The following is a 22918-nucleotide window of genomic DNA, read 5'->3' as shown; positions in this document are numbered from 1 at the left end:
AGAATATTGCAGTTATACAAGATGCTGGAGATTATATTTGCCAGCAAGGTAACTCAATATACATCTATTCTGGCACTCAATAATTAAAGAGAGGCCCCCAGCAGTGAATTTCAGGATGATCTGCTCACAGCAGCAGCTCTCCACACCAGAGAGGGGCCAGAACCTTCAGTCAGGCACTCACAACTGCACGCCTCATCTGCACAGTCCATCTGCAAAATGTGAGTGGGCAGTATTTTTAGCAGTACTGATTTTTCATTTCATCAAATAGAAATTAACAGAAGAAGGGAGATTAGATACCCATCCCTGAAGACAAGGGGTTTCTACTGATTAGCCTAGAAGTAACTGACTTTCTGAATTCAAGACCTTATGCTGCCTCTGATCCTGCCCCTGATCCTGACTAGGTCTAATGGTCTGTTCATACAGAATCCATGTCCCACCCTAACTGAGTAAAAATCTAGGTAAGAACTTTGGCATTTGATCTTTACAAAGCAGAAACTAACAACTGACAAATTAAATACTTTGGAGCAGTGAAAATTAAACAGTCCTGCAGTCACGAGTGTTGGCATATGGAAAGCTGCCACTAAGCTAATAATGGAAATGTCTGCCACAGCACAGAGGGAGGTCCCGGCATCCCAGAGCAGCCACACATCTGGAGACTGGGAACACAGCCATCAGCAACCTATGTTTAAGTAGCACATTCTTGCTGCCTGCCTGCCAGCTGCTCATCTTCTCTCACCACAGGCTGAGGGCAGAGGCCCACAAGCAGTAATGTGGCACTGGGGACAAACTGGAGCAGCCACATGCACAAAGGAGGGTCCCTGAGTAGAACCCTGCCTGTCTGCATACACCTGCTTTACTCATTTCACCAAAAAATGGGCACCTGGCTCATCCGTCACACACCTGCATTTGCACATTCAGGACACCAGCCACTTTCACTGGTTCTTTCTGGTACCTGTGAGGAGTGTAAAGTGCTGGGGGATGAATGTCCCTGGCTCACTCCAGCCTGGCCCCCGCACAATTTTCATGTGTGCAGCAGAGCCACACTGCTCAGGAACGGGAGGAGAATCAGAGCCAGGAAGTGGAAGATGAACCAAACATGCAGGTCTCACTCACAACCAGAGAAAGAGAATGATTTCCAGACAGGTGGGTATGGAGCTTGCACAAGGTACTTACCCATCAATAAATAACAGAGAAACCAAATCGGGACAGTGGATGCAGCTGGACAGAAAACACATCCAAAACTTTGTGAAGAATTGCTTTTACAGAACACAGGTTGTTTTGGAAATCACGAGCAAAAGACACGGAAGTGTGACAAGTTTTTGAAAGGTCAGCAGAAGATTCCTATGGCATTTCATACACAATAAAACCTTATGACTTCAAAATGTGAATCAGGAATACCATAAAGAAGCCTTACCAGAAACCACAAGTGAATCCCGGGGATTTTGATGTAAGCCTGAATCTGGCTGCTTCGAATCTTGCTGCAGAAAGCTTCATAACCCTGAAATCAACAGAAAGGACACAGTAATAAAGTACATGTAAGAATAAGACCCATTGGGTCTTATTTGCCCTAAATCTGATTTAGTAAAACCAGGATGAGATAGGATGCTAGTCTTGGCATCAATAGTTCTGAGCTGTCCCTCAGATATTACCCGTAGTAGAGGAGCTGTACTCTAAGATTAGACAATGAATTAGTTAGACTTTTTAAGGATCAAATTCTTTGTATACGTCTCACTGAAAGCTGACTCAAGCAGCCTTTTCTTTAGTGACTGCAGTTAGATTTTGGGGCATCACGCACTTGCATTGGGCCAAATTGCTACAATTTGCCTCTTCACTTCAAGTGAAGCTTTACTGGGGAAATAGCAGTTGCAGTAACGAGCCATCCCCAGGGCCCCAACAGCACAAACTGTAGTTCACTCTAACATAGCAGCTATTCCAGATTTCCCTCTAACCTACATTATACACAGGTGGAGGTTTTACCAGCTGAAATTTCACTTCGTGCAGAAGGTGATTGTCTGTCAGGCATGCAGCACCAGCCTGCACAATGGCTCAGCAGCCCCTGGGCGCTGGCTTCCAAGGCTGGGAGAGGCCTCCAGTCCTGGGGTGTTACAGGTATCAGATATTTGCATGAATGAGGCACACAGTTGCCCCAAATCTGGTATTTGTATGTGAAGCTTGGAAACATAAAACCAAAAGTTTTTTATAAAAAATTTGGCCATCAAAACAGGAAAGCAAAAGAATATATGGGCAGAAATCTAATTTCAAATGACAATCAATGCATGTTTGTTTTATGGATATCAGTTATCAACATAGGTCTTGAAAAATACTCAGAATAAAGCAGGGATGTCCCACGGTTTTCCTTTCCCCCCAAAGACAGCCTAAAGCAGCAGCTTTGGTAATTTGCTTTCCAGAGTTTCTCAGGTTATGACGTAAGGAGACAAAAGATATCTATTACTGACCCCTGCCTCTCTGCCTCTCTGTATTTCATCCCTCTCTCCACTAAGTGCTTTTTTAACCTTTTCTCATGACTGACTGACTACCTGCTCTGCCAGTCCTGGTTTTCCTCCCAGATGGCAAACATCCATCTCCTGGCTGCACTCACTCCCCACAGCACTGAAACAAGTGACAAACTAAGCCTCACTATAACCACCAAAGTACCTAATCCACTGAAAACTGTGGGGTCAAGCTTGCATGACAGGCTGCTTGCAGAAGTCTCAGACTTGGGGTACAACAGAGCACCAGTTTCAGGTGTATGTTATATGGTAGATGGAGACCACTCATTCCACCGTTAGAGGTACATGAACACAGAAAAACAGAGTTAGGCCCAGCATTAGCAGCTGATCAATGCCATGTCAGGAGAGATTTATCCTGTAGCAACAGATAGATATAAATAATAAAGTCTTTACAGAGCATGCCACCTCTGGATCATAAGATCAAGAGACACAGACACACTGTAGAGATGATAAATAAAACCCAACAAAAAAAAATTGAGTTACAAAGACATCCTTATTTCCATCATGAGACCTAGACCAGGATGGAGCCTCTGTTCTATGTGCCCCACAGTCATCGCTACCCTCTTCCTTTGAGGGCATCTCACCTCAGTAACCCATCACCCTCTGGAGCAAGAATTGTGAGTTGTCTCATCAGGACACAGCAAAGGCCAGCAGAGAGCACCAAGCCTAAACCTATGAGTTTGAAGTTATTTGGAGACAAAAGCACACATCAAAAAACCTCCCATTTAAAACACTGGTTATAAAAGCCAAGCAGTTGTGCTCAGAACTGCAATCGAATGCCATCCTTATTCCATCACAGCTTGAAATAGATTGGGTAACAGGCAAACAACTGTAAAAATCCCGAGCTGCTGCCAGTGACCACGCAGCAGGCAGCGGCACCGTGCTGGCTCGCTTGCTCCCAGCACTGTGGCTCTTGGCCAAGGAAAGCCTCCATTATGCTTCAGGAGCACACTGACTGCCAGCACACCCAGAGGAGCCTTGCTGCTGAACTGTACATTGCAAAGGCTCCACAGGCCCCAGCAGTACAGGCTGAGCATGCCCAGACCTCCAGAATGCCCTCAGGACACAGGTAAAAATGCCCTTATTTCGTTTGCCCAGCCCATAGAACAAAAGCTAGGCACATGATTCATGGTCTTCCCAGATCATCTGAACCCCCTCTGTCAAGCCTAGGTAGTTCTCCTATTTTAGCTGCTGCCTGCACAGGCTTTGTAAGGGCTGGAGGCTGAGGCTTTGTACCAAGCCCCAGGAGTTCAGTACATTCTGTTCAGAGTGCCAAAGGCACTGAATAACCACTTACATTCACATTTGCCTAAACATAGCCTAAACATATTGCAAACAAATAGCAGGAATAAGTTCAGCACTTGAGGCACAATTAAAAGCTAAAAACACCCATCAATAATTTGGTCCTTTTCCAAAAAGACCAGAAAAAGCTAATAAGAATAATTGAAACGGTATTTTTGTACTGCAGAAAAACACAAAGAATAAAAAGCCTGAGATGTTTGCCAAGAACTTTAAAACCTATTTTTAACCAGTCAGTACATTTTATGAGCTTATCTGTAGATAAGATAAGCTGCTAAATACCATTTCTGGGGTTTAGACTTTTTGCTACAGGCATGTGCAATCTCTGTTGCTGCCTGAGCCTGGCTGTTTTCCTCTGTAGCCGCAGCAGGATCACAGAGGTAGCCAGGCTCACAGCAGAGCTGCTGCATTATGAATCAGACCATGCTCACCGAGGGAAGGAGGCTGGAGTGTCGAGGGTGGCTCGAGAGACTCGGGGTGCTATTCCTGGCCGCAGCAGCAGCAGCAGCGGTGCGCCCCGCTGCCAGCGCCCTGCCGGAGCGCAGCGCTGCCCGCGGCCCCCGCGCTCGGCAAGGGGGGAACGCAGCCGGACTGCGTGGGAAAGAAAGGACATGATGCAGGGCATGAGGATGCAGCTACACTGCTGACTTCAAAGGCAGCTTGGACTGTGTTTAGAACAAAGACTCTAACCCACGTAATAAAAGAGAAATAGTGTTAGAAAAGGAGCAGCATCTCCTCAGTTATTTTATCCCTCTGGGCACTGAACGAGGCAGACATTACTGCAATCGAACGCCTGTGAGGTGTCTGGATGCTGCTACACCTGATGAGATTCATCCTCCCAACATGCCCGCATGAGCGGAGGAGGAGGCTGAGCCCTGTTTGGTCTGGAGCTGGGCTACGGAAGAACACTCCCACAGTTAAAGACAGCCCCTGTCGCAGTATGTGCGATGTGCACAGCGATGTTTTACCGCAGCTCTGCCTGGTAACAGCGCAGGATGCGGCCCACCCGTGCCAGAGAAACCCCCACCGACAGCTCCGAGCGCTCCGGCCGGGCAGCGGCCCGGGAGCACGGCGCTGCCGACGGTCCCTGCCCGGCCCTCCGGGATGCCAGCTGGGCTGCCGGGTCACGGGGGTTTCGCTGACACCACCCCAGCCGTGCCAGAGAGCAGGCACCGTGCGGCCGCGGGGCCCGGCCGTGCCCGAGCCGTGCCGCGGGCCTTGGCCGCGACAGAGCAGGGGCTGCGGCACCGGCCAGCCCGCTGGCCCGCTCATTGTTTCTGCCCTGTGCACGGGAGGGCTCCGGCTGCTGTCCAAGCCAAGAGCCGGCTCCGGGTGACCTCAGGAAGCCATCAGCTCTGCTGCTGCACCACAGCAGGATTTCACTGCTCTCCAACAGAAGGCTCCAATTTGCACATCTTACCCCCACGTCCATACTTCAGGATCAGAACACACCACATATCGCACCTGGAAACCGCCTATTTAATTCTGGAGATTTCTTCCAACCCAAACAATTCTATGAGTCTGTAAGACCGCTCTGCCTGGAACACAGGCCTCAGCCTCCACTGCAATAAATGTGAGTTTCCACCAAGGAGAAACCAGTCACCACCTGCTGCGTTCTGGGGTTGGGGTTGGTTGTTTTGTATCTACATGCACAAGGCCATTGTCATCAGTTATGCATGTCTGTGTCAAAGCTGTTTTTGAAAATACTGCCAGCCACAGCAGCAGAGAACACAACTGCCGTCTGATTGCCACATCCAGTTTCAAACCCAGGCAGATCCTAGATTGCATCCTGCAGCCTGGAATCGCAGCTCCACCTCAACATGCCACTGCATGCTTTATTGGAATGAGCTGCCTCCTCTTCCTGTGCACCACATAATCTCACACTTGCTGTTTTCACTCCTTTTCTTCTAGGTTAGCTGTACCTTTGCTGGGCAGAAATACTGCAATTCCAAGGAAAGTGACAAGTCACTTCAGTGACATTAGCCATGACTGCTAACACATGGCATGGCAAGGCTGCTGAGCAGGAACCGTCATAACCATTTTACACACAGGAGAATGAACCAGTTCAGAAGACAAGGATGCAAACTGGCACTTTCCAAGTGACCAGATTAACTGTTTTTGAATGCCAATAATCACTTGCATTTGCTGTCCATTTACCACGGCATGTGTCAGTGACTCACTCTCCCCTCTGCCCCTGAACAGCCACACCTCTTCCCATCTCACCCCTTGATCAGTCACCAAACTCCCTGTTATTGGACAACCCCTATGACAAATCAGTTACCCGATTAACTCAATTTGAATAAACTCTGTACCTCGCCCAGACTGAGGTGGTGCACAAAGCCCTGCTCTGACACAGACTATTCACTGAATCCATCTTTGTTTTCTTTTTAATATTTTTAAGTGTTCCTTCATCGTAGTCTACATTTTTCTTAATAAATTTATCTTCAGAATAGGAAGATGTGCTTCTACTAAGGTGTTTCTACTGTTGTGCTGAAGCCATTTAGGAATTCAGGCGAAGATATCCTTTTAAGTATTCCAAACACTGAGCCCCATCTTGTCCTTCAGAAGCCCTCGCAAAGTGACATTAGTCAGTGCTGCTCTATGCTCCATCACCATCCATTTGCAAGAGCTGGAAGTGCTCTGTGGGCGATACGGGATGCAACAGGCAGCAGTCCCTAGGGCACCAGGCAAATGACCACGGACCCTTGTGTCTGCCTAGCTGACAGTTGTACACGTGTTTTTTTCAAAAGCAGATAAGTGTATGGCTACAAATACACAACTAGCTTTTCAGGTGGCAGCTTTTAGGGAGCTGGCAATGAAACACAGCCTGTTTCTGTGGCCAGCACCTGCTTGCTGATGACGGAAAGACACAACCAGATGATGCAGCTGCTGCAGGACAAGTCTGATCAGCACAGCCTTGCACTCAGCCAGTGAACAAACCACCCATGCACAGACACCTCCTGTTGCCCACATGCCTGCTTTGCATTCGTCCAGTGCTCCATCCCACAGGGCTGATCTTTGAGGAGATCCCACAGCCTCTGGAAGCACAAATAATCACCACAGATCACCGCTGCTGGTCCTGCTGATGTCAGGCTGATCAGGGCAAACACCTGACTGAAAGGTGCTTTATTTGACCTAGCAGACTAGTAAACTGGGGTTGAAATTACTCACAGGTAGAAAATAGATAGACAAAGCCAACTAAAACCAAGTTATCTTTTCTTATGTAAAACATCAGTTGTTCCCACTCACATGGCTGACAGCTGCTGGCCTGTCCATAAGCAGGGACTATTCCTGAGGCTCTCCAGAACTAGCCTGCCAAACTGGAGGTTTGGGGCTGTGCAAACTGACTCACACTTGAGAGCGAGCAGAGTTCTGTTCTGCCTTTTTGACAGTGGAAATAAAGCTTCACAAGGAAAGATGTTATGGGCCAAAGTCCACACATAGCATTAGCAAGTGGAACATGTGCCAGCCTGGGAGGACATTGCTGCTGCCCAGCAGACACCCAGGGCTCCTCTCACTGCTCCCAACGCCCTCTCTCTGGCAGCACGGCCCCATCGCAGGGCAGGATGGCTCTGCTTCCAGGTGGAATGGCAGCACTGAGACTTTCTCCATACTGAGAGGTGAAACAGCTCTACATCAGTAGGTGTAATGCATTTCTATACACTTCTGTTACAGAAGTGTACAGTACAGTTTCTCCTGTGCTGGCCAAAGACACAAGTTGTTGCCAAGATGCAGATTCAAATTAACTCAAAGTAAAAATAAATAAGTATCAGTCACTGCTTTATAATTCAAATTCATGTGAAGAAGCCAAACTCTAAATGCAAAATTAGATCAACCTAGATTTTGTACATAAACAGACCAAGTTTGCTCAATCTTGGATTCGTGCCACTTTCAGTGTTTTTCTAGTCTTGCCATGCTCCTCCTAAGCCAGGGACCCAGGAGAGCAATGTTTCTCATGTGCTACAATCACACACGCACCATGGTGTTTCCCTTGTGTTTCTGCTCTCTCTCCCCACAGGTACAAGGGCGTTGCAGATGCAGTGTTTGGAATAGCCCTGCCTGCTTCAGGGCTTCACCTCACAGCTGTCTCCATGGTTTATAGCACTGCCAGGCCACAACTGTTCCACCTGTATTTGTCGTGCCAAGAGCCTATTCAAATGGAAGTATTTGGACTTGTGTAAAACAAATCAGCTAGTTTTAAGAACAGGGAATAAGACAGTGCTTTAATTAGACAAACATTGACCACTGCAGCTTCAGCAGAAGGCTTGGCAGATGAGGAACCAGCAAGCCAAAGAGGAATAAAACCCAGAGAGAAGTATTGAGGAATGATTGTACTGCACACACAGTGCAAACTCTGCCCTGAGGAATTATGTCAGAACAAGGTTAAACATGTCACTGGGACGAATACTTTGCATTTAATATTTTTTTATAAATTAATCTGCATAATGTATGCTGGCATCCTTTATGTTTCAATTTTGCTTACAGTAATAAAACTAACTCTGCAAATCATCCTTGGCTGTATGTTATTTTTACATCCAAGAGCACCGAGAAGCTTGGCAGGACAGATCTGACTAAGAGAGAGAAAAAGCATTGTACTTCCCAAACATAGCAGAACAACCCTGATTTTAAAGCAGTAGGATGAAAATTATTCAGCCTGCAGTTAAAATTAGAGATATGGTGAGATTTAGACTGCAAGAGAAATACTGAATTAAATGTGTTTTTACTTGACTCCAACAAGCTTTTTTTGTTAGTCCCTGGTAAATGAAATACTAGCAACTTTAAAAGTCTGTGAAACAGTCAAATCCACACGGTGTTTCATGGAGCAAATGCCACCTGCCATTGTCACCACTGCAGGAAAGCCAGTGGTGACAGATGCCATGGGTCTGGCTCCCCGTGACTCTGCGGTCACTCATGCCCTGCCTCCAGTGCTGGCATGGGAGGACAAGGCAAGCTGGGATAACAAGAGAAGTGGCAGCACTGTGTCACACACACACACAGCCTGCCAGCAGTGGCACCTGGGGCTCCGGACACTCCTGTCAAAAGCCTCTGCAGCCGCCTTTGCCTCCCTGAACCCGTTCACTGGAATGGTCACGGTGGCTTCCCCAAGGCCTCCCCTCCCTGCAGCTGCCACTCCCAGCTTAGTGGGGAGAGGCCATGGGCAGCCACAGCCCCATCTCCCATCCCTGCGGCAGCATCCCCGGGGCTCAACAACCACAGCCTTGCTCAGGTCAAACACTGACACCCTGCCCAGCCATGAGGCACCTGGCTCAGCCACCCTGACACCGTTTTCTCTATCTTCTGTTGCTTCATTGTGCTCAAGAGACAGACACACAGCACTTCTGGAGCCTCTTGTAATGAACAATTACAAAACCTCACCCCAAATATATGTATATGTATATGTATATGTATATGTATATGTATATGTATATGTATATGTATATTTTTTAAAATAGACATAAAGAAATATAAACCCCACAAGCATTTTGAATGCTAAATGAAGAAAATCGTTAACTGGAAGAGTTCATTAATTCAAATAACCAAATCAAGATATTCCCATTCCCCTCCTCCCATACACTATTTACAGCCATCAGGAATGTGTCACTGCTCAGCATTCCGACCCACTGCCTCCGCAGGCTTTTACTTTCTCCAGCAGGAAATCCTCCAGCTGGCCCTACTTGGTTCTGTAGAACATTTTAAATTCAGCTTCTTTGCATCAATTGAATGTAGGTGCATGCAGGCATGTGGTACCTTCATGTGGGTGTTCCCCCTGGTGAGATTTCCCTACTTTCAATTTCCTTATGAGCAAATTAAAAGGAAAAAAAAAAAAAAGAAAGAAAAGAGTAATTCCTTCAGTGATTTTCCTGCCTTTCTGCAATATACACACACACAAAATTCTTAAGGAAATGTAGAAAACAACAGCCACTGAAGGACTCTGCACCTCCCAATTGGATTGACCAAGTCCTGTCAAAGATTATGTTGAAGGGTTTGCTCAAATAAGTGTTGCAGATTTCTCCTTAACAGGAAAATCTTTGATTTCCCCAAGCCTTTATGCTTAGAAGCAATATTATTTGCAAATTGATGTCATACCACACCATGGGCCAAATGTTACCCTGCACAAGGTTCCGTGGAAACTTAAGGAATTGCATACTGTGTCCTCTCAAGCTTCCTTGGGCAAGCGCCATGCCCATGATGGCACTGAGCTTTTGGGGTAAGGGGCTTGATTCCAAGGCAGAGGGACAGAAAGGAGGCACAGATTATGGGTGAGCAGGGAAACCAAACCCTCAGTCTGGCTGTGGGTAGGGTTCAAGGAGCTGAATCACTCTTGTTTCAGAAGCAGAACCCTTAGCTTGGGGCTAAAAGAAGCAAAATAGTGAGTAAGGAAGGACACTTGCTATGCAGAGTATCTTTGGTTTGGTTTGGTTTGGGTTTTTTGATGCTCGACAGCTATTACCACTAAATAGCAGAACCTGTGAAAATACAGAGAATTTAATTGCTTTGCTCTAAGAACACGAGCTGCGTTTTCACCAAACAAGAATGGACGTGTTGGGTTGTTTTAATTCCTGGTCTAGTTGGGCATATCTTATCTCTGGCTCAAAAAAATGGAAATGCGTAATGAAGGCAGCCAGTTGTCTTGTAGGTAACTGAACACAATTCCCACCACAGGGTAGGATTGTTGGCAAGATGTGGTATCAGTACAGGAAACTTAGTACTGCCAGCTGAATAGATCTGTCAAGTTTGTTTCTGCAAAATGTTATGTCTACAACTACTAGAAATAGCACAGCTGAGTGATAAAACTTAAACAAGTGTGAAAAAAATATTTGCTTTATTTTCAAGTCTGTTTTCCTTGTGAACCTGACAGCATTTTGTTTTCTCAAAATCATGTTTCATGTGCCCAAGGACTGTACTTTTCCACCCCCTACACCTGTATTCTCATAAACAACAGCAGTGCTTAAACAGAGCAGCTTGTACAGGACTGAGAAGGCAGGCTTGTTGGACCCTTTCATCTAAAAAGAAGTAGGAATAAAATAACTTTATATAAGAATATTTCCCTTAAAACAGTGAAGTGCTCTTTAATGTCTGCTTGATGAGGCCTGGCCCTACAAAGACTGAAAGAATTTTCACATTGCCAGAACCTTCCTTCCATGAATAGGCACTGATTTCATGTACTACTTTAGGATAAGGTCTTAGAGGACACTATTTTTAACTATATGAAGAACAAACATGTCTAAAACACCTTAACCCTCCAGCTGAAGCTACATGTACTTTAAAGCCACCCATAATATATGCATAATTAATGTGTATATTATTCAGCAAATGGTAAACAGCAAGTGTTGCAATCACTCTCCTGTCACTAATTTTAATACTGTACCAAAATATGCTACTGTAAATTAACTACTACATTATGGAGTGCCATAAATAATTAAAACTAAAATTATAACTGGCAAAATGAATGAAGCAAGAACATTTTGTAACTCAGTGTTCTTCCTACTTGACTTCATAATTTTCTAATTTGAGTTAAACACCAAATCTGATTCTGTCTGAGCACAAAAAGGAATTTGTTCATATAATTTACTAATTTGGAAAGTAGTTTGGTTGGAAAGAAATTGAAACGTGAAAACCTTCATATAAGCCATTCTATGACAGAACATCTGTCTCCATGGCACACAACACAAACTGCTCTTTTTGTCATCATTCCTGGGTCCCCAGGTGCAGCCAAAGGAAGCAGCTCACAGCAAGTGGGAACCACCCAGGACAGAGCTCTGCTGCCAACAGTGGCACTTCAAGCCCTAAGGAGGAACCCACCCTGCCTGGTCTCAGAGGATGCAGGAAAGAGATGGGCTTCTCCAGCCACCCCACCTGACACAAGGTGAGAGAGCAGCACCTCTGTGTGCTCCACGAGCCAGGCTCTCCCACAGCAACAGTGCTGTACAGCACCCTGGGCCAGGACTGCTGAGTGCAGGGCAGGGGCAGGAGAAACAGGCTCTGCTTTGGCACGTGAAGTTAGACCACTTCAGCTTTGGACACCTAGACATCCGAGAACTGACAGGTGAACAGCACAGGAATGACATCACTGTGTCTTTTACAGGGCTTTTTAAAGCAGACCAAAGGTGCTTTTATGCAAGTTGGTAAAACTTGCTGCTCCATTACTTCAATCAATAGGAAGTGTCAAATTGTTTTTGCAGAAGTCTTCTTTTGTTCTATATTGTTTGGCTTTTTAATTTTCATTCTTTGGTTTCACTGAAAGAGCAGGTCTTTTTTTTAAGATAGACATAAAAGAGGCTGACAGACAATGTCTGCTGCTTCATTGTCTTCAGGTGGATTCTATATTCTGCTCCCTCACACCTCTCACCTTCCTGCTCTGTCTTCTCTGAAGTACCATGGAACTTTCCACCTACCCATATTTTTTTATTTATTTTTAATTTGTTGATGTTTATTTACTGGACAAAAAACTGCATCACTTAATCTGTTTATGCTGCCTGAGCTTACCCTGACTTCCACTGGAACAGAGCACCAGCCCTACCAACACACCAGGGCCAGACCTTGCGTGGCATCCTGACCATGCAGCCCATGCCCCTCCAGAGCAGTGGGAAGAATGCTGAGGGGTGGTGGTGGTCCCAGGATGAACTCTCAGGGAGAAAGCCCTATGGAGTTTGAGCTCTGACCTTGTTTCTGTAGCCTCCAAGAAGGGGGTTCCTGATCTCTGGAGCCCACCATGGCACAGAAGGATCCTTAGTGGCAGTGGCTTGGGCAGGTCCATGGGCTGCTGGCTGGCTGGTGGGCTGCAACCATTGCCCCACCAGAGGGAAAGGGGAGAGGCAGAAGGGAAAAGCTTCATCTCTCTGCATAAGCCTGACTTGTGCAGTTACACTGCAGCAGATGGAAATCTTTGGAGAGAACAATCTCCCTGCTCCACAGGGTAAGGCAGCTCCCCCTGGCACAGCAGAGGCGGGCACAGCACTGAGAACATCCTGGGGGGGAAGCTTATTTAGAACTGCCCTCTGACAGTGGTAAAAAGGATCCTCCACCCATCTGTCCTGCCCACCCTGGCTATGGCACCCTCCCCAGGAGGTCGAGCAGGGGACACACAGCCTGTTCCTAGACACAGCCTGTTCCTAGTACAGACAGCCCACAGGCCACCCCACAGAGTCTCAGGACCATGTGAGGAGCTTTGTCAGGCACTGGGAGATGCTGGAGAGAATGGGATGCTCCTGCAGGGATGCGTGTCCCCAGGAGATCTTGAGTTCTGGACAAAGCTGCGTAGGTGAGATTGTAATACCACTCTGCCGTGGACAAGGACACCAGGGGGTTGTGCTGAGTATAAGCAAGGAGAGTTTCTAGTTCTCAGTTTTTTATAATAATGATGGATTAATCCTGCTCTTGCTAATCTGCCAGGACAGAACAGCTGACATAAGACTCCTCCAAGCTGCAACGGGTATCCTCAGCTGCAGGAGCCAGCAGTTGTTAAGCACACAGTTAACTCCCACAGACCAACTATTTCCTTCTTTTTTTTAATAACCATTTCTTTAGGCAAGTGTCTCCTGGTATTTTAAAAATTCATTTTAATCAATTTAAAATTAATAACAAACCAGCAAAATCCTTAGGGCCTGAAAGCTCCAATCTCTGCCACTCTGGAAGTGATGAGTCAGCTCCAGTGCAGCAGCCATGGAGCAGCTGAGGGCTGCCCATGAGAGCTGAATTAGGTCACTTGGTTTGCTATTCATGGAACTGTAGCTGTCCCTGTCATTCTGAGGAGAGCTGCTGCACTCCAAGGGCACTGCCACAGCACTGGGCAGCTGCTGCTGCTGCCATGGCTATATCCTGTGTGCTTACCAGTGGGAGCACCAGGACAGAGCGTCTCCAAGAGGAGGGAAAGGACAGTGGCTGCAGGACACAGCACACACAGAGCCTGGTCCCACTCCCTGGTGTCTGCATAGTGTCTCCTCAGGTTCCTGCCCTGGCCACTAACCCATGCTCTGCTGGGGCTAGGAACAGGAACCAGCCGTGCACAGAGCCAGACTTCTGGCTCCAGCCTCTTCCCAAAGCACAGCCCCCCCAGGCCCAGCAGCAGTTTCTTCCCAAGGGAGCACATCTGTGGGTGTGGAGCAGACCTGCTGTGCTCCCCAGCCATCACCTGTGTCTAACAGCAATGCCATGGCCCAACCACAGCTCCTATGGCAGCTCCTGCAAACGCTGGCTTGGAAGTTACCCACAGCACAGGACGCTCCTGGCAGCTGTTCTCATGCCAGTCATTCTGAAACCAGCTCGGGTGTTTTATGATCCGGGAAGACAAAGAGAACAGCCATCAGAGGCTGCAGGACCAGACTCACTTGAGTCCAATTCCTGCTCTGGCAAATGTCCTCTTCCTCACAACAGCCTTCAGAAGAGTCTGGTCACTGCAGGGACTTGGAGCTCCAGCAGTCCTGTTTGCCAGCTGCCTGAACTCCCAACTGCCCTCGTTTCTGCAACTACAGTCTCAAGAGATCCAGAAAAAGATTTTCTGAACACCCTGGGAAGCAGATCTATCCTGTTGCTGCAGGGCAGTCCAGTGCCCATGTCCTGCTCAAGCCTCTCCTATTCAAGGAGTAGTTCTGTCCCTGCCAGAGGGGCACAACATGACAAAATGACTGCCTGCTCACCTACTAATAGTCAGCTGTGATAGAGATGAAAGATTTTGGCTCACAACCTCATTTGTTCACTGAAGAGAAATCAAAATGAACCAAAATGGTTGAATATTTTGTACATTAGTAAGTATTGAAGTTCCCCTTCTCTGTAAGGCTACAGAGTGACAGATGTAGTGCAATGGCAAATGATAGAATAACTCTTTAAAGTTGCGGTGTAAGATTTTAAAAGACCTTCCTCTAATGTTCCAGACCAAGCACAACAGGCATTCCTGAGGTAAGTAATAGATTTATTTTCAAAAAAACAAGCAAAGCTTTCTTTAAGAGTACACAATGACAATTTCTGTGCAATCTCTGCAGGACACCCCAGGCACCCCACAAATACTCCCTGCCCTCCTGAGGCCTTCTGGGCACCCCACCTGTCCCTATCCTCCTGCTGGTCACCACAAAGCTCTGAAGAAGACTGAAATTCAAAGTCAGATTTTGTAGTGAAGCAATAAAACAATATTTCAGTGCTTTAATGACAAAATCTATTATGAGTGTCACCATTTTGCTTCCCAACTTCAGTTTCTTTTATGACTACTTCAGTGCTTGGACAAGAGTTTTGCAGAGTCTCTTGCTGATAAGATCGCGGGCACCCAAGAACAACTAAATCTACTTCCAGTTACTTCTGTGGAAGGAAAAGATGGTCTGAATTTCTGCTCTGTGTGTGGCCTGTGAGACATGGTACTTGCTAAATGAGAAGTATGAACATTACATTTTCAAAGCTCATTTTTGTTTGTTTCTATTTGTTCAATATTTTCAAGGGTAATACATGGAGGAAAAATGAAGTGACTTAGATGATTCTGAAATGTTAGTTTTGGTAGCACAAAGTGAAAATACAAGTGTATTTTTGCATGAGCATGACAAAAAGAAAGGGTGGTCATCCCCACCACATCCTGAAATATAACCAGGTACTTTATTCAGAAAAGGCATTACCTTTATTCAGCACAGCCCAGGCATTACCTTAATTCTGCAGCACAGCTCCAGTACACTTAACTTACAGCAACTTCCACCGTGAACCTGAGAGTACATAATGCATGCACTAAAACAAGCAGATTCTGCAGCAATATTTTAATTTTCATTTAGATTAAATTTAAATTGTGGTTTACACCACTCTGCTAAAAACACGGAAGCAGGGATGCATATCTTCCTGTATTCTTCCCTATTTTTATCTTGTCGTTGAACTTAACAGACTTCCAAGTGCAAGTAGATTGAAGCTCCATCTAGTGCCAGGGGCCGGGAAGTTACTGGGAGATTTTCATTCCAAAACCAGCAACCATTCTCAGAGAACTACCGAGGAGCAGCAGCCAGCCTGGCATCCCAGAGCTGCTGCTGCTGCACAGTGAAAACACTGCGGAATTGCTCTCACGGTGTAGGAAGGCTTCATTTAAAAGCTGCAGTACCTTAGGCCAAGCAGAGCACGGCACAGCACCTGAAACATGAGCCCACCACAGTGAGAGCGGTCCCTGCTCCATCACCAACACGTTCTCCTCTCTTTGCATCCAGGGAACCAGGATGCTGCTGGTGCATCCCAATTCACCCTCCTAACTTCTATCTAAAACCAGGCCATCAATGGCTCAGAAATGCCCTTGCTGTTTAATACATGGCTGGAGCACTTGTTAGCAAGTCACCATCACCTCCTCAAACAGCTGCTAATGGTAGCACAGAAAATGGGTGTCTATTACCAACACAAAATAGTCTAGCTGGTGCTAATGTTCCCCTCCTCTCTTTTTCTGGTTTTTATTTTTCTTTCTTTTTTTTTTTCAGTGGCAAGTGCTAGAACTGCACCTGTTTCTAGCTCTGTAACAAAGCCATGCTGCATGTCCCAACTCCTACAGGCACACACTATTCTTACCCAAAACAAGGAGGAGGTTTATGTAGCAGAGGACAGCTGTTCAGATGGTTCAGTCAAAGCAGTAACATTTTAAGTTTTTTTACATGTGGAAGTAATGTTTCTTCGTTCAAAAAAAGTGGCCTTCATTGTACATTTTAGATTTCACTTTTAAAGACTGTAATGGGAGGAATCCTTTCACTGTCCTAGTCAAATGTAACCCACCTGAGTCATAAAGCTTTAAAAAGCACTATGCCAGCTGGACACAGAGTACAGACAAACTGTATTAGATGCATCTGTCCCACATTTGTCTTCACACGACCTGAGCACAGACGGGGAATGGCACTGTTGGAAACAGGCGGGACCAAGCCGGGGTGAGCGGCTGAGGGCACGGCAGCACCCACGGATGGTGCACTGCAAGCACTGATGCGTCAGGATGTCAGCAGCACAGACAGGGGAGGATGCAGTTACACAGATGACTGGACTCTTCTTCTTCATGGTACCACCACCATGACTCTGCTCGCAGCTGTGTAAAGGCTGACAGCAAAACCTCATCTGTCTGCTCCAAAGCAGCTCCCTGCCTGAGACCCCACGTTTCCTCCACAGGCACTCGCTGTGGTGCCGGGGGGCCGCCCACCCACAGCATGGGGGTACAGGCAAGATCACGACCTCCTGAAGCACCAGCAGGTCTCTGGGGATGCCACACGAGCTGCCCCAGCTGCACCGGCCCGGCAGTGACTCTGCTTGTCAAGCCTGCCGCACGCTCAGCTTCCACAATGAACAGTTTGGCTGAGAGACAGAACGATTTATTGTCTTTTGAGAGGTATTTGGAAAGAAGATAAAACCTTCTAAATGAAACGGCATCATTCTTAGGCTATTTCCCCCTTTACTCATTTCTACTTTCCCCCATTCCTCCCATTTTTATATTCGTAATGTTTCCTTTCACTTGTACCACAGTGGCTGCTCTACAGTTGCTCAGTATTAGGCTTTCAGACTGAATAGACCTCTTCTAAGATTACATAAACAACTTTGAGAACAATTTCCATATACTTTGTTCCTCAAAAATGTGATATTTCAGTGGATGCAAATGAGAGAAAAGCACTACACCTATGGCAGAAATAATTCTCTCCATGCTGAAACTAAGTGGTACTTCAACGACCAAAAACTCATACCAAAATATTCTAACTATTAAATATACACTGACTCTTCTTTGATGAGCTAATATCAGGCAAGTTGACTGCTGCTTATAGCTAGGATCAAGTTTTTTGTGGCCAAAGAAAAATTTGGTATAAGGTTAGACTGTTATCAATTTGCTGGGAAAATATGGCTTTTTAGACTTCAGAATTATTATGAAATGCTTTTGAAGATAGTGAATGTTTTAGGTAGAAATTGTGCATCACAGATAAATTTATGTATCTGTGATTCCAAAATCCTTTGGATTTTTAACAAGTAACAAGCATTAACAGCAAAATCATTTGTGATTAAAGGTGGAAACAGCACGGAGACAAACCTATTTACAGATCCTATCAGGGAAAGCAAGTTGAATGAAGAAAATAACGCCTTGAACAAAGCTCCAGAGCTCTCCAGCTGCATCATGGGGGTGACTGAACGTGCAGCAGAAAGCCGTGCAGGAACAATCACCTACAGTAACTGTGAGCCAGAAAAACAGAACCGTCTGTCAGGCCTGTCACCAAGACACAGGCGGGACAAAGCTGCTGCCTGGGATGTGTCCCATGGGACAGGGTCCCCATGCTGCTGCCATGCACCGTGACCCAGCACAACAGTCAGAGCTGGGCTTTCCTCTTAATGCATGCTAGCACGGTGAAAACATGCAGACCAGCTATGAAAATGATACATTTGTTCTACCAGTCAACTGTGACAGAGAAAAAACCGAGCAGATGAAGCCTGTGAAAAGTTAAATGTTCTCTTTCATCTCCTATCACTTTTTGTTGTGGTCAGTGAAGCTTGCACAGGGGTCAGACTTTACACCACTGTAAAAATGACTGTGTCAAGAGCCTGTGCTTGCTGTGCTTCATTTTTCTGCTTTCTTTCCCTCTAATTTTGTGCTTCTCCAACCCTTTTATTGCATTTCTTAGCCTCAGTTTTGGCTTTTAAGATTAACTTCCCCACAGCCTTTCACCCACTGCCACAGAGGCATGTGATGAGTCACCACAAGTTTGGGCAAAATAACATAAAGACCTGAGACTGAGTATGTTTCCACCTTCCCAACACTGTGTCAAGCTATCTACAAACTTGTAGATTTCACAGTTTCATACCCTTTATTTCACAACTGAACAGTTAACAGTCACCTATTTGGGTTCTGTTTTCTTGACTTTAAGCAAAACAAAATACTACAGGATCTAAGCACACTGAGAAGTCCGACTGCTTGGCAACTGTGAGGCACAGAAAGCTGTTTCATATGGGCCAAACGCTGTACTTGTGACTCCTATAGGGACTCATCAAAGACACCATTATGAACCAGAAACCACCTATCCAATTTACATACAATGTACTTTTAATTTCTAGGAATAAGGTTTCTTTTCTGTTGGCCACCAGCAAGATAAAAAATTCATCTTAAAAATCCTAAAGCTGAGCAAAGTTCCATGACTTTAGACATCTTTTTTAGTGCTTTGGCTGGTCTATAAATCACATCCCCAAAGAACTGTCCTTCCTCTTATTTTAAGTACTTCTGGAAGCCACTGCAACAGAGGCAATTTCATGCTCTTATATGACACAGCCATATCCCTACTCCTGCGTCTGATTTTCAGAGTTACATTGTGGGTTTGTTCTGTTTGAACTTGATGGTTAAATAAAGAATAAGCAAGGGAATCCCCTCAGAACTGCTTACATAACTGTCTTACAAAGGAAGACAAAGGTTTTGCTGAGCTATCTTATTGGTAAAACCATACCAGGCCAAAATCCTCTAAGGAGATGAAACTCTCATAATGGAGAGTTAACATGGAGTTAAACCATTGTTCCAAACAATGCAAGACACACCAGAAAAGCACCTTTTTTCCAGAACTTTCTGGATGGTTTAAGTGCCATTGTACAAGACAGTGCAGCCACAGCTGTGCTGGCATGGGACAGAACCTTCATCATGCACAGCTCTAGTAGCTGTGCAATAAAACTCTGTACTGTGGTTTCCTGATTGTTGCATTTTGAATTACTATATTGTTTAAACCTAGTTTCACGTTTTCCACATATTAATATTTCACTTTCATCATTTGTTTCTAGCTAACACTCATCCCAGCTGCATTCTGCTGGTGGTTGACTGCCCTCCTGTCTGTACATAAGGGCTGGTTACAGTAATCTCCAAATGGTGAAAAACAGCAATTTGGTGAAAGACAGAACCTGTGACATCATAATGGTTGCACTAAATTATCTCGGGAATCTTTCCCAACCTAAACAATCCTATTGTGAGAAGTCCTGTCTTTGGCTGTCTCATCATTCCAAGCACAGCAACAGTACTGGTAGCTGCAAGGCCTGACAGAAAAACCCAAGTTACACTACTCACAAAATATAACCTTCCTCCAAGTCAGTTTCAGTTTTTCTGTTAACAATACAAAAGCAGTTAAGTTTCTCACAAAGCTGTAAATAGTGAGTACACTGGTTAAGCACAGCCAGTACTTCAGAATTCTTCCAGATTACTCTTTTTCTTAGATGTGATCCAACATCAATTTTAGACAAAGTTCTGAACAGAAGCAAAATACCAGGAATTGTTACTAGCTGCACAAAATCCTACCAAACTGTGGCTGGAGGGTGCAATTAAATTCCAGAAAGAACAACTACCAGGTGAAATGTAGGAAGAGACTAAAATGCAAGAAATAATGATTTCACAACTATTTATTATATGGCTATAGCTTACAGGCAGTCCATTTCCTGTGTGAGTCTAGGCACTGATGTTAAAATGACCTACTACATCTATCAATTTTAACAAGGATATTTTTATACATATAGAAATATTTTGCTTCAGAAATGTCTCAAATTCCACTTAATTCTTATAGCAAAAAAAAAAAAAAAAAGAAAAAAGAAAACCCAACAGCCCTGGAGATCTCTGCTCTTACAATCTTTAACATACAGAGCATACCCTCCTTTTCTTAAATCCAGCAGTTTTAAAGGTGCTGCTGCAGTAGTGCCTACACAAACAGTATTGTAACAATTGTATAACATAGCACACAACCAAATGAGGCACCTAAGAGTGAAAATAAAATTTAAGATTCATTATTTTCAGAAACACAACTGGTGACTGCTGAATCTGCACATTATACAAGCTACCCGGTAGCTTTGAAACATTAAATAATAGCAACCCAATTTAGACTTCACTTTCTAAATATATTACTAGAGTTAGTTCACAAATAACATGACTAGAAGCTGAATTACCAAGCAGGTGTGAAATCCTCTAGTCTGATCCAACCATTTATGCTAAGAAGATCCCAGACTTCCATGCAGGTATTTCCAATTTAAATCATCCAAAGCAGATGTCTGTATTCCCTGTATGGCTAACACAATCCACACACCAAAACAGCCCTCACCCCACTGATCACCTGGTCTGTGCAGCTATTACAAAAGGCAATATTCCCTGTGAGGCAGGAGCAATACTACCTGGCCACTCTGCACTCTGACACTCAGGTGAAACACTAGCGTGGCTCTGCACTGTGTGAGAGCAGCAGCACAGCCTGGCCCAGCCTGGGCTGGCAGTGACCCTCCTGTCAAACAGGACTCGATGCTGGGCTGCAAGGGCTCCAGAGGGCACATTGGGCAGAAGGGATGCACAAATGTGTGGGAGGGTGAGATCCCTTCAGGCAAGAGGGGCATAGCCTTTGGCTACAGTCCTGGAAACCCATACTGAGATTCCTGCATGCTTGCACCAAGCAGCCTGCTGTCCAAGACAAGCCCACCTCTTATTAATCAAAGGATAATGATGCTAGCGTAGCAAATAAGCAGCTCCAAAATCCTCAAGGCCTGCCCCTGGGTCATGAGATGTCTGTCTCTATATCCATTAAATCAACTTATTAAAGTAACACAAATTGGAATCCTTATTGCAACTTGAAGACAATCAACAAAAAATCAAACATATTTTGGTTGGACTCTAAAACTAATGGGCTCATCAGCCTCCCAGTCACTTCAGATGGATGCATTTCATTTTGTGCCAGTAAGAATGTTTAACTGGGACCTCCTACAGACCAGGAATAAATAGAGAAGTGACCCTCAATGACACTTTCAGACAGAAGAGAACCTTTTCTCTTTCCCACAGAAGGAATCTCTGGAGGCAGGATGATGAAAGCAAGCCAAACTTCTCAAAAAGCTTTAGCTATTTTAAAAGCTAAAAGCAACTTTAAAGACTGTAACTCATTGGTAGATACAGTGACATGAGAATATTTCTGGGATACATGGATGATGCTGTCCAAATTCAGAGGGGTAAAGGCACTGTGAAAACAAAATAGAGAAAAAAAAAACTTTTATGGAGTTAAGGTAAAAGATACAAATGAGCTCTTTTCCAAGTACCTAGTAATCCAAGCAATTAGTACTAAACAACAATCTGATGACAAGGGAACTAGGTTGTTAAAGGACTATGAAACCCTGAGGTGTGCTGTAGGGGTATGCACTATAAATACCTGGGGACTTAAGGTAAAGAAGGGTAAAGGGAAAGGCAAAGGAAAGGTCAGGAAAAGGCAGATTCATTTACTGTATACTATGCCTTGGCATATTCAGGTATGAGATCTAACTTCTTGAATTATAGCCACAAAGCTACAGACATGGATGGCCAGGCCACATCCCACCAGTCTGCACTGCCCCAGGAATCACAACAGTCATCAATAAAGCAAACCCACCCTGCTCAAAAGCAAGATGATCCCCCGTCAATTTCAATGTTATGGAAAACAGAACAATTGCCCCGAAGCACACCCTTAAGGTGCTGGTGGACACTCCTGCGACCCAGGAGAGCCTTGGAGCAGCCCAGGCACCCTGCCCAGGGCCCAGTACCAGCGCAGCAAACCAATGGCACCAGCCTCGGGTGTTGTAAAGGAATGTGGAACTAAATTATTGCAACAATTATCGGTGGAACCTGAAACAATAAATCCCAAAATCACCTTGTAGAAAAAAGCCGCAGCAGATGCCGGTGTGTGAGAGGGGGACGCAGCCGGGAGGCGCGGGAGGATGAAGGGCACGGGCGAGGCGGGCAGGGGCTCAGCCCCTCTCCGAGGGGCGCGAAGGCAGACGTGCGGTTACAGAAACACCGAGTGCAGCGACTGCCGGGGGCCGCAGCGGCACAGCGGAGCGGGGCACGGCAGGCACGGGCCAGAGCCTGTGGGCACGGGAGCGGGCACCGCTCTGCCCCGCAGCCGCGACCCCGCGGGCTGGCCGGGGCCGCTCCCTCGGCCCGGCAGCGCGTCCGGCTAGCCCCGGGCCGGGCGGGCAGGCGCCGCCGCCGGTACTCACCCATCCCGGCCGCTCCCGGCCTCCGGCGGGGGCATCGGGGCGGCCGCACGGATGTCCGGCCCCGTGCGGTGCGAGCCGGGCGCGGGCAGGGTCCCGCACCGCCCGCTCCGCAACTCCACCGGGCCGAGCCGGGCCGGGCCGGCCGCGCGGCAGTCCCGGGACTGCCCGCACCGATCTCC

The 22918-nt window shown here is 46.0% G+C and overlaps 1 long non-coding RNA gene across 1 annotated transcript; it reads right to left on the bottom strand.

Annotated features, from left to right (window-relative positions):
- Positions 1-20126: 20126 nt before the first annotated feature.
- Positions 20127-22374, bottom strand: LOC135278474 (uncharacterized). Its single transcript, XR_010345980.1, has 2 exons — positions 22133-22374; positions 20127-21728 (listed from the first exon to the last, which is right to left on the bottom strand). It is a non-coding gene; the product is annotated as an uncharacterized LOC135278474 (long non-coding RNA).
- Positions 22375-22918: the final 544 nt, after the last annotated feature.

This window comes from Passer domesticus, chromosome 11, assembly GCF_036417665.1.
Source record: "Passer domesticus isolate bPasDom1 chromosome 11, bPasDom1.hap1, whole genome shotgun sequence".
Classification (NCBI taxonomy): Eukaryota; Metazoa; Chordata; class Aves; order Passeriformes; family Passeridae; genus Passer; species Passer domesticus.
Note: the sequence above shows the minus strand (reverse complement) of the source record. Positions and strands in the feature narration are given on the sequence as shown.